Source organism: Esox lucius, chromosome 24, assembly GCF_011004845.1.
Source record: "Esox lucius isolate fEsoLuc1 chromosome 24, fEsoLuc1.pri, whole genome shotgun sequence".
NCBI classification, from domain to species: Eukaryota; Metazoa; Chordata; class Actinopteri; order Esociformes; family Esocidae; genus Esox; species Esox lucius.
Genome location: NC_047592.1, coordinates 19767449 through 19778977, shown reverse-complemented (window position 1 = coordinate 19778977; position 11529 = coordinate 19767449).

Below are 11529 nucleotides of genomic sequence, written 5' to 3'. Positions count from 1 at the left end.
TAACTATTTTATAGTAAGCTAAACTAAAAGAATGTATTTATATTGCGACTACTTCTGGTGGTTATATATTATGGAGCTTCGCCCCCTAGAGGCGAAGCTCCATGATATATAAAACTCATTATGCAAGATGCAACAGCCAATCAGGGCATGCCTGCCCCTATATAGGACCTGTGAGCCCAGAAAACGCTTGCTGAGTTTTACTGACAACTTATTTATTTTGTTTCAGCCTGAGTATTTTTGTCGTCGACATTCTTAAGTTTTTCGTCTCTACATGAAGAAATGTTTAGCCTGTCAACGGTTCAGGACCCTCACCGTTCATGTGTTTCCTGCCTGGAACCGGCCCACACTTGCGAAGGTTTCACTGACCCTCCAGACTGCTCCTCCTGTGCTGCTTTGTCCCTCTTTACACGTATACAGAGGGCAAACTTTTACTAACAGGAAGTGGACGTCTCCGCCATGTTGGATTCCAGCAGCGACAACGACAAGATATCTGAGGAGGACTCGACTCCCCTGACTCAGACAGACCCGTTCCTCTCCCACGTGGGTTGTGGTGGCGGGTCTTGCGCTTCTCCCTCTCTCCTGGGGAGAACTAGATGATGACCTCTCTTCTGCTGCTTCCCTCCACCCGCCAATCTCTCTGCGTGGGGTTTGTGGGCATGATTGAGAGAGCAGCGTTAGAGCCCCTACGCAGGGAGGGCATCAGGGTTTTAGCCTATCGCTATTAGGGCTCGCTGTGAATTGGAAGAAAAGCGTGCCGAGGCCAGCCCTGCAGGTTTCTTACTTGTGTCTGTTCATGGACGCGCACAATAAGAGCACACATTTCAGACATGCTGGGTCTCCATCTGCTCTATGCCCTCAACCTCTGCAGGTGTCCGGTTCGGGCCGTCATGTCCCTGTTGGGAATGATGGCGGCAGCGCATACAGTGGTCCCTCTGGGCCTACTGCCCATGGTCCCTCTGGGCCTACTGCCCATGGTCCCTCTGGGCCTACTGCACATGGTCCCTCTGGGCCTACTGGACATGGGTTCTCTGGGCCTACTGGACATGGGTTCTCTGGGCCTACTGCACATGGTCCCTCTGGGCCTACTGCACATGGTCCCTCTGGGCCTACTGCACATGGTCCCTCTGGGCCTACTGCACATGGGTTCTCTGGGCCTACTGCACATGGGTTCTCTGGGCCTACTGGACATGGGTTCTCTGTGTCTACTGCACATGGTCCCCCTGGGCCTACTGCACATGGTCCCTCTGGGCCTACTTCACATGCCCCCACTTTTGCTCGCCAGCGGGTCAACCCCGTACGTCATTAGAACCAGACTTTGTCCATGCCAGCTCACCTGCGAAGGGACCTGGAATATTGGAGAGACCCTGTAGTACTCTCTCAGGGCGCTCCGCTGGGCAGGGTGTCAGAGTGCGTTTAGGTTTTCATGGATGCCTCTCTTCATGGATGGGGCGGTGTGTGTCGGGGTCAGCCTGTCGGAGGCGTGTGGCCACATTAACCTGCTGGATCTAGACACGATCTTACTGGTGTTGACGCACTTCTCGGACCTGGTCAGGGGCCGCAATGTCCTGATTCGCTCAGACAATCGGGCCACGGTCGCTTACATCAATCACCAAGGGGAGATCAGGTCTCCTGCTCTCCACTGGTCGGCGACTCATCTTTGGCTATGGGCGCAAGCCCACCTTCACTCCCTAGCTGCGACTCACATTCCGGGCCTTCTGAATGTGAGCGTGGACCCGATGTCTCGGGGAGGCCTTCATCTCGATGAGTGGCGCCTTCACACGGACATCATCTCCCTCATCAGGCAGAGGTTTGGGGAAGCCCAGGGGGACTTATTTGCATCCAGACAGAACACACACTGACGTTTGTGGTTCTCCATCTCAGACAGATTGCCCCCTTCTGATACGTGTTTTCACACCACCACTGGCCTCGGGGTCTCCTTTACACATTCTCCCCGCCGTGCTGCATAGCACTCGGATCAAAAAAGGGCTTCGGGTCATTCTGGTGCCACCCGATCATCCTGCGGCCATCTGATATCGGTAGATGATCCAGTCCTAAGCGGAGGGTTCGATTCTACACCCTCCGTCCCTGTCAGGGACCCTCATGGTCTGAATGGGACAGTCTTTTTGAACAGAGGCCTGTCTGCTACGGTGGTCCACACCATCCAGGGCAGCATCTATGTCCACTCGTTGGAATATGTTTGTGATGTGGTGCGGGTGGAGGTCGTCTGACCCTTCATGTTGCCCTGTGGAGGAGATCCTGTCATTTCTGCAGTGTCTCTTTGATATGGATAGGTCGCCCTCCACTATCCGTGGATACGCATCGGCCATCTCTGCGTACCATGAAGGTTTTGCTGGGAACAAGGTTTTCAGCCACCCTCTCTTCCACCTTTTCCGTTTAGGTACATGCCTAAATGGCATGAGGCCAGGCTGGGCGCTCCACAGTGGGACCTTGCTAAGGTGCTGGACACCCTCTGTGAACCCTCTTTCAAGCCCTTACAACTGCCTTGCTCCTCGCTTTGTGCTCTGCTAAGCGAGTGAGCGATCTCTATGTGCCCAGGCTGTCTGGCTATCAGAGAGGACTTAGGCTGCTAACCCCTACTTCATGTCTAAGGTTATCACCAGCTCTTTTCAATCTAGAGTTATAGATTTACAGGCCTTCTTCCCTCCTCCGCATGTGTATGAGGAGGATGAGAGGCTCCACCGTCTGCGCCCGGTACACTCTGGCTCTGTACGTGGAGAGCACCAGGACTATCCGACTGACTCCCCAGGACTATCAGACTGACTCCCCAGGACTATCAGACTGACTCCCCAGGACTATCAGACTGACTCCCCAGCTGTTTATCTGTTATTCAGATTCCTGGTAGGGTCCTCTGCGTTCTAAGCAGCATCTCTCCCACTGGCTTTGTGACTGCATCACTCTGTCTCTGTCAGCTCTGTTGTTCCGGAGGGTCTCTGTGCACATTCCACGCAGCGTCTTTGGCATTTGTCTGTTTCTATTTACTGGATGTTTCTCCCACATTCTTTGTTTATTTGGTTCTTGGCCCTGCTGCCCGAGACCTCTAAATAGTTCTATGGAATCTCTTGCTTTGCCTTGATTTAGCCTGCTTGGCTCAGGGGTATTATGGTTGCCCAACAACACACTCAGCTTGAGTTCCTCTCCTCCCTGGGGCTTCCCTCATTTTGTGTGTCTGTATTCTCATACCCATCATCTTGTGATGTGGGGTACGTGAGTTATTGTTGTGCTTTATGTCAATCAATCAATCATATTTATTTATAAAGTCCTTTTTACATCAGCAGTTGTCACAAAGTGCTTTTATAAAACACCTGGCTTTAAACCTCAACGAGCAAACAACAGTGGCTAGGAAAAAATCCCTAAGAATGCCAACATTTTGGAAGAAACCTAAAGTGGACCCAGGCTCAGAGGGGTGACCAGAGTAGTTAGTGTAGGGTATATTGTGTCAGAATGGTGATTTATGGTCCTAGGGGGCGGGACTTCCATATTGATGTGACAGGTGGGCGGGACATCCGGTTTGTAGGGTGGGACTTCCGGTATGACGTATGTTAGGGTGGGACTTCCGGTATGACGTATGTTAGGGTGGGACTTCAGGAGTGACGTATGCATGTCCGGTGACTTTGTGATTTATGATTACATTGATGTGTCAGTGTTTGATGTTTTACAACGCCTGATGAGCAAACCAGACTAGTGTTATAACAGGTGGGCTATGTTTGATGATTAACAAATGGGGTTTAGGGTTCCGGAATGTTAAATTCCCAGGCAGTAAATAAGTGTTGTGTCAGCGGTATGGTGTTTGGAGTTAAACAAAAGGGGGCCAGGGTTCCAATGCCTTATGGTACAGATGTAAACTTCCATGTTTTTGCAATGTGGTTGTAACATGGTGTTTTTCCACAAACACAGAGTTACATGTGAGAGACGTGTTTTTCTGTAAGATATAAAGAAGGGGATGGGACGGGACTTACGAGTTCGGATAGTTTTCAGCCCAATATTCATTTTAACAAGAGATGGGCTTCAAGGTTATATCTGCCCAGTAGTAATGGTCCCTAAATAACCTCTAAGACAAACTGTAGTATATGCAGGTTGGAAACCATACCGTATCTCACGGTTTGAAGTCTAACACAGAATTACAGCAAATTAACATCGCATGAGCAATGCTTTTATTTTGAAGGAGCATCCATGGCCCAGGGCCAACCACACATTTCGCAAAGGTAGATTGTGTCGTGGTTGTTTTTTTTTTTAAATATTGTTATAAATAAAAACAAGTGTATGTATGAGCAATGTTGAGTTTTGTAATAAAAATTGTTAAGTCAGCATTAACTTCTAAGTTGCATTATATGGCAAAACGTTACAAAGTTACCAGCAAGGTCGCGTATAAATTTGCATGAACAACGGGGAATCGTTGACAGGTAAGGATAGGTTATTTCAGGTAATTAAAACATTCGTAAATGCGTCTTTTGAAATTGTACAACAGAGATCAACGCAAGATTGTTTTCTACACATTGGTAGAAATGTTTAATAATAGGCAAACGTTGGTTAAAAAAAAAAATACTATAGTATTTGTGTTAGTATGGGGTTATGCTGTCACTTCCGGGTGAAGATGTGCTGTATTCTCTTAATGAACAACTCGTGAAATCTGATTTTGTATTGCTGCATTATGGTCCTGTGTTTGTTAAATGTTGAACTGAATAATATCGATATGGTGACAATAGCAAGCGTTTATATGTAAGCAGATGAGTTTATCGTTAATATATACAATTATATAACGTGGCTGAGCCGCGAAAATTAACGAGAACGGCTGTTCTACCAGACGTGATATAGCAATATATTTGGTTGCCAAGTGGCTACAAAAATCAGAACTAAATAGTTAAGTTTTATCCTGAATTTGTATCATTGCAGCATGTATAGTTCTAACACAATTTGAATCTAACGTGAAGAACGATGACATGTAACCAATGACAAAGTTAAGAGGCGTGACTTGCTGGAGGAGCCCCGGCTGCGATGTGAAGACAGTAATTAAACCCCGCTGCATCCGCAAAAGACAGCTGGTGTTTCAAGCGGGGTGTATATCGTTTCTGTTGTAAGTACAAGTTATTTTATTTGAAGTAATTTATTTGAATTGTGATGCAACTTTTTAAGAATTTGTAAATAAATTTTACGATTGCGCAATCCATTCATTTTTAGCTGTCTTTCATGTTGCCTGTTAAAAATCTCCGGTTTAGGTTGAGCGGATTTGAACACCGACCGTGTTTGGTAAACAAATTTTTGGACCTCCAAATCTTGGTAAGTAGACTTTTGACATTATTGTTAATCAGCTTTAATTACCTGTATACGCTTGTTAATCCTATTTGTATTTAGTTCAAGTGACCGGCATCTGCGTCAGTTGGACTGGGTGGCCAGACTGTGATCTTACACAACCTGAGCAGATACTTTGTGTAAGTTTAATTATTTACAGACATTTTTAGTCTTGTTCTAAAGTGTTATTTACAATTATGACTATGCATACTGACCCTTGGTACAACATTCTATATTCCAACAGATTGAGGACAGTCGGGTGATGATACAAAGTACATTACCACAATGGGGTCAGTTACGGATACCCTTCCTTGTGGCTGCACAGCGTGAGGGGATTTTTGTTTTCTTTCAGGCTTGAAAGCTGAAGGTAATACAGCCAACTCTTCAAAACTGCGCTGTATGTAAATGTGTGTTTGAGTTAGAATATTTAAATCTGAAAAGTGGATTGTTATTTACACGTTAAACCAGAGAAATGGCGAAAGATAATGCTAACGACAGTCCAGACACGGAACAGCCAACAACCTCTACAAATAATCAATCGACCATACCCCAAAATACAAATGAACCAACCGCTACTTTGTTACACAGCGATGCGCACAATAATCCTCAGATACAAGGCTTGTTAACCGAGCTTAGTAGCCCCCATTTTTCACACGATCTAGTTGACACTTCTTCGAGCTCTCTGATGCAAACTCAGTGCAGTGATGGCGATGTTAGAGTTATACAGCGTAATGCGTTTGACAATGTTGAATTACGACAGTTGATAAATTTACAAAATACTGGTGAAGTTGGTGATTTTGGCACATTCTACACAAGTATTATGGCAGGCTTGGATACTTTGATTGTTAGAGCCTCAGACTTTGTACAAGGGCCCGGTGATCGTCTGCAGATTGAGTTGATTGGTGAATCTCTGATAGATCCCGTACATGTGACCATGAGAGCGGATGAATATAATGAACGCACGTTTGGTAATTTACTTGAAAGTGTTATGCAGAGTAATACGGAGCTTATGATTGATGAATCACTAGAACTGGTGGTACAAATTGTCAAAAACCGTGAGGGTGGTGCCCCACGACGTAAAGCTCAAACATTGTTGATAGATCAGATTATCAATAAAAAAAGAAGACATTTATATGTGGCTGTGAATAATGATTCTACGTGTTTTTCTGTTTGTTTGATGGGTATGTTGAACCCCCAGTACACATATCCCGAGGCCCTGGTTAGTGGTCGTGAGCTACATAAGGGGGCTGGTTTAGCGTTAGATGAATGTGTGTCATTCACAGATATTGTTCGGTTTGAAGAAATTACAGGGTGTAAAATTGTTGTCTTTCACCGAACACGGGATGGTCACTTTACCAAGTTTCAAAACAGCAAGGAAACCCACCCTAGAACTGTCTTTATGTACTTACACGATAACCATTTCTACGGTATCATGAATCTGAAGGGTTTTCTGGGTGTGTCTTATGTTTGTGACTGGTGCTATACCGGTTTCAACACACGTGGTGATCATGGTTGTAAACATAGCTGTAGTGTCTGTCTTCATGAAGATTGTCATACCCAACCCCGTAACACAAAGCAGTGCCCTGACTGTAAAAGGATATGTTATTCAGATTTTTGTTATAGCCAGCATAAACGTTTGAAGCACCACAAAAGTGTGGATCGTTGGGTTAGCAGGTGTGACCAGAAGAAATACTGTGTCGATTGTGGTCGCTATTACAATGTCAGTATTACCCACTATAAAGCACACCGGTGCATTGCTAACATGTGCCCCAATTGTAATGTGGATCTGGCTTTTGAAATGAATCATCAGTGTTTTATAAAACCCTCCAAGCCCGAGGACCCCAGTGAGCGCTACATATTTTATGATTTTGAGACTATTGCCAATCCGGTGAATGGTGTACACACTGCAAATTTTGTGTGTGCAATAAGCTTTGATAACAAGATGTGGTGTTCAGCCGGAGAAGGTTGTGTCACTGCTTTTTTTCAAAAGTTTAGGCAACCGAAATATAATGACTACACATTTATAGCACACAACTCTAAAGGTTTCGATGGTTACATCTTGATGCAGTACCTTGCTAACAATGGTATTGGCACGACACTTATTGCTAATGGTAGCAAGCTCATGATTTTTACAGACAGCACATTCAATCAGAGATACATTGATAGTCATTGCTTTCTACCTATGAAGCTGTCAGCCTTGCCACGTGCTATGGGTTTTAAGGATTCGAAAAAAGGCTACTTTCCTTACAAATTTAACATCAAGGAGAATGAGAACTATGTTGGTCCCCATCCGGAACCGCATTACTATGGCGTGAATACCATGATGGCTAAAGAAAAAGATGAGTTTTTGCAATGGTATGCAACTGTTTCCGCAGACCCCTTTGTCATGCAGGATGAAATAAAGGCTTACTGCGTGAATGATGTGGTCATCTTGAGAGAGGGTTGTATGCGCTACAGACTCGAGTTCCTGGAGTGTGGTGGTGTTGACCCATTCCGGTCAATTACGATTGCTTCGGCTTGCATGAAAGTCTTTTGCAACAGATTCCTCACCAAGGACACCATTGCATTGGTCCCCTCAGACAACTACAACCGTTGTCAGAAGACATTCTCAAACAGCTCAATCCAGTGGCTTGAATATGTGGCCTCCGATAAGAATATATCGATACAGCACGCCCTGAACAGGGGTGAAGTGAAAATCGGTGCCTACTACGTTGATGGATATGCTGAACGTGATGGTTTTAGCACGGTCTATGAATTTCTAGGTTGTTTCTGGCACGGTCACCCAAAGTGTCATTGTTCAACCAGCATCAATCCAATGACAAAGATTCAGTATGGGTTGATGCACCAGCAATGGTTGACAAAGCTAGAGGCTTTGAAAGAACAACACAACGTACATGTTCAATACATATGGGAGTGTGAGTGGAACCGGCTTAAAAACACATCCGCAGATGTCAAAGCTTTCTTGAAGACCTTTGGTTCTCCAGAGCGCCTTGACCCTCGGGATGCTCTTTTTGGTGGTCGTACTAATGCGATTCATCTGAAGTTTACGGCTCGAGAAGGGGAGACTATTCAGTATAACGATGTCTGTAGTCTTTACCCATTCTGCAACAAGACAAAGACTTATCCGATTGGGCATCCAGACATAATCTTTCGAGATTTCAAACCCCTAGACACTTACTTTGGTATTGTTAAGGCTACAGTGTGTCCACCGAAAGGCCTTTATCACCCCGTTTTACCACACAGGGTTGGCGGTAAGCTGTTCTTTCCATTGTGTAGATTATGTGCAGAGTCTGAAAACCAGGTAACTGATTGTTCACACACTGATTCAGAAAGATCTTTAACCGGTACCTGGGTTTCTATTGAGCTGGTTAAAGCTGTTGAGAAAGGTTATCGCATTGTGGAAATATTTGAAGTCTGGGATTTCACCAGGACATCAGATGATCTTTTTGCAGATTACATGAGAACATTCCTGAAGCACAAGCAGGAAGCTAGTGGCTTCCCACCATCTGTGGTTGACGATGAGGCTAAAGACCGGTATATCCGTGAATATCATGAAAAGGAGGGTGTGCAGCTTGACAAGGAAAACATTGTTGTAAACAGTGCTAGGCGATCTTTAGCTAAATTGGCAATGAATAGTCTTTGGGGTAAGATGGGTGAGCGGACTAACCTTATGAACACAATGTTAATTACAGATCCGGAGGAGTTTAGCCACTACCTTTTTTCCAGTGAAATAGATGTTGGTTATTTCTCGTTCATCTCAGACACTGTTGCGATGGTACAGTGGCGTTACACAAAACAGACACCAATCAAACCACGTAACGGCAACATATTTATTGCCGCGTTCACAACAGCTTATGCTAGACTCGAGTTGTATTCACTCTTGGAAAAGTTGGATAGACGTGTACTCTACACAGACACTGATTCCGTGATCTTTGTCACACGCCATGGGGATTGGGTCCCCCCACTGGGCCCGTTCTTGGGTGACTTGACCGATGAGTTACCGGATGGTGACAGCATAGCTCAATTTGTTAGTGGTGGGCCAAAGACATATGGTTACAAAACCGTTAAAGGTCTGACCTGTCTCAAAGCAAAAGGCATTACACTCAACAGCTACAACACAACCATTGTTAATTTGGAGACGCTGACACAACTGGTTGACAACTTTGTACGGGGTGAGGGCGGTGATGATGATCATGTCCTTGCTAATGCAGACACAATTGCTAGAGATAAAAGAACATTCACGTTGAAAAACCGAGTAGTGTCTAAGCGTTTCAGAGTTGTGTACAACAAGCGTGTACTGCTCCCTGATTACAGCACAAGGCCTTATGGGTACTAAACCACAGTCTAGGATGGATAGCGGTTTTGACCCGCGACTACAACACCCGTTCAGCTGTGTCATTAGTGGCCCCAGTAACTCTGGTAAAACATATTTTGTGAAGATGTTGTTGGATAATGCAGAGGTTGTATTCTCCAAAGAAATTCAAAATATCGTCTGGGTTTATTCATGTTGGCAACCGCTGTATGACGAACTGTTGAAAGTAAGGGAGATACATTTTATAGAAGGTCTACCAACATCGCTGTGTGATGACAATCTGCTACCGATTCAGAAAAACAACCTTTTAATCATTGACGATTTAATGAAAAGTGCATCAGAGAGTTTGGAGATGGAGAGAGTTTTCACACAATATTCACACCACCGTAACCTGAGTGCAATTTACCTCGTCCAAAACATGTTTGTTAAAGGCAAATCTAGTAGAACTATTAACTTGAACACAAACTACCTCATCTTGTTTAAAAACCCCCGCGACAATCAGCAGATTAGTATTTTAGGCAGACAGATATACCCCGGTCTTTCTCGATTCTTCATGGAGAGTTTTAAAGATGCAACACATCCGCCTTTTGGTTATTTACTTATTGACTTTAAAGCTACAACACCAGAAGACTACCGTCTGAGAACAGGGTTATTTTCAGGGGATTGGCCTGTCGTGTACGTTCCTAAGAAAGTTTGATCATGTCTAAACGCATTCGTAGAAATTTACCACTTTTGAAAATGATATTTAAGGCCCCGGCAAGTCAACGAAAAGTTATTTTAGAATCAGCATCCACCGACCTCATTCTATCACTCTGTGAAATAGCGCTTAATCTAAGGCGCGGTAATATACCCTTAACCGAGTCGCAGCTCCGAAAAGTAAAGAGACAAAAAGCCAAAATTATATACATGTCTAGAAAGAACACTTCAGTTGCACGGAAAAGAAAAACCATCAACCAATCTGGAGGTTTTCTACTGCCGTTACTAAGCGTTGCAGTTCCATTCTTAACCAGTCTAATTGCATCGAGACAGGGTTAAACAACATGGAGCATGCTCAGAAAATGTTTCTGGTGCCACAACATCAGTTGGAAAAACTGCGGGAATCCAAAACGACTAGCACCGATGTAAGACAATCTGTTGAGAATGATTTGGACTCATCGATTCGCAATATACTGTTGAAGCCTGATATGGATTTACATGAGAAAGCTAAAAGATACTCTGCCATTTTACAAAGATTTTTGACTGTTGTGCGCCAGGGTGAGCTTGATACAAACACCCTGACTTTAAGTCTACCTGGGTCTGAGACCGGGTCTGCTGTAGTAAACGTGACTGAGAATAAGCAAACTGTTGACCGAAATGTTGACCTTGTTGATGACATTTTGGATAATGTGCCTGTGAAGCGTAGAAAGAATGTTGAATATATTCTTAATAGAATGCACAGGTCTAAAGATTTGACTTCATGGAATTCAAATGGTGAATTTGTTTTCAAAGGAGAGATAATCAAGGGCTCGCACCTATTGGATCTTGTTAAAAGTGTGACAGCTACCAATAAAATTGCTGACGATAGAAGACCGTTGGGGTGGGGTGTGTTTTTAGAGGCCATGGCATGTCTCAACATGCCTTTTACAACTATTCCAAATGCGCATGTAAGACGTAAAATCAATTTGTATAAACAAAAGTCTGGTGACACAATGGATGATTTAGCCACACCACCAGCAACTGGTTTTCAAACAACCAAAGCTTTCTTTGAACCTCATACCACGGACCCCGCAAAATGGCTTCCATTTTAATGTGTTTTCATTTTATTTGTGATACATTGTATGTTTGTTTTATCTTGAATAAATGTTGTATGAAAAATAATATGTAAACATTGATGTGGTTTTACAAATGTTTTTCTTTTTTAATAATAAATT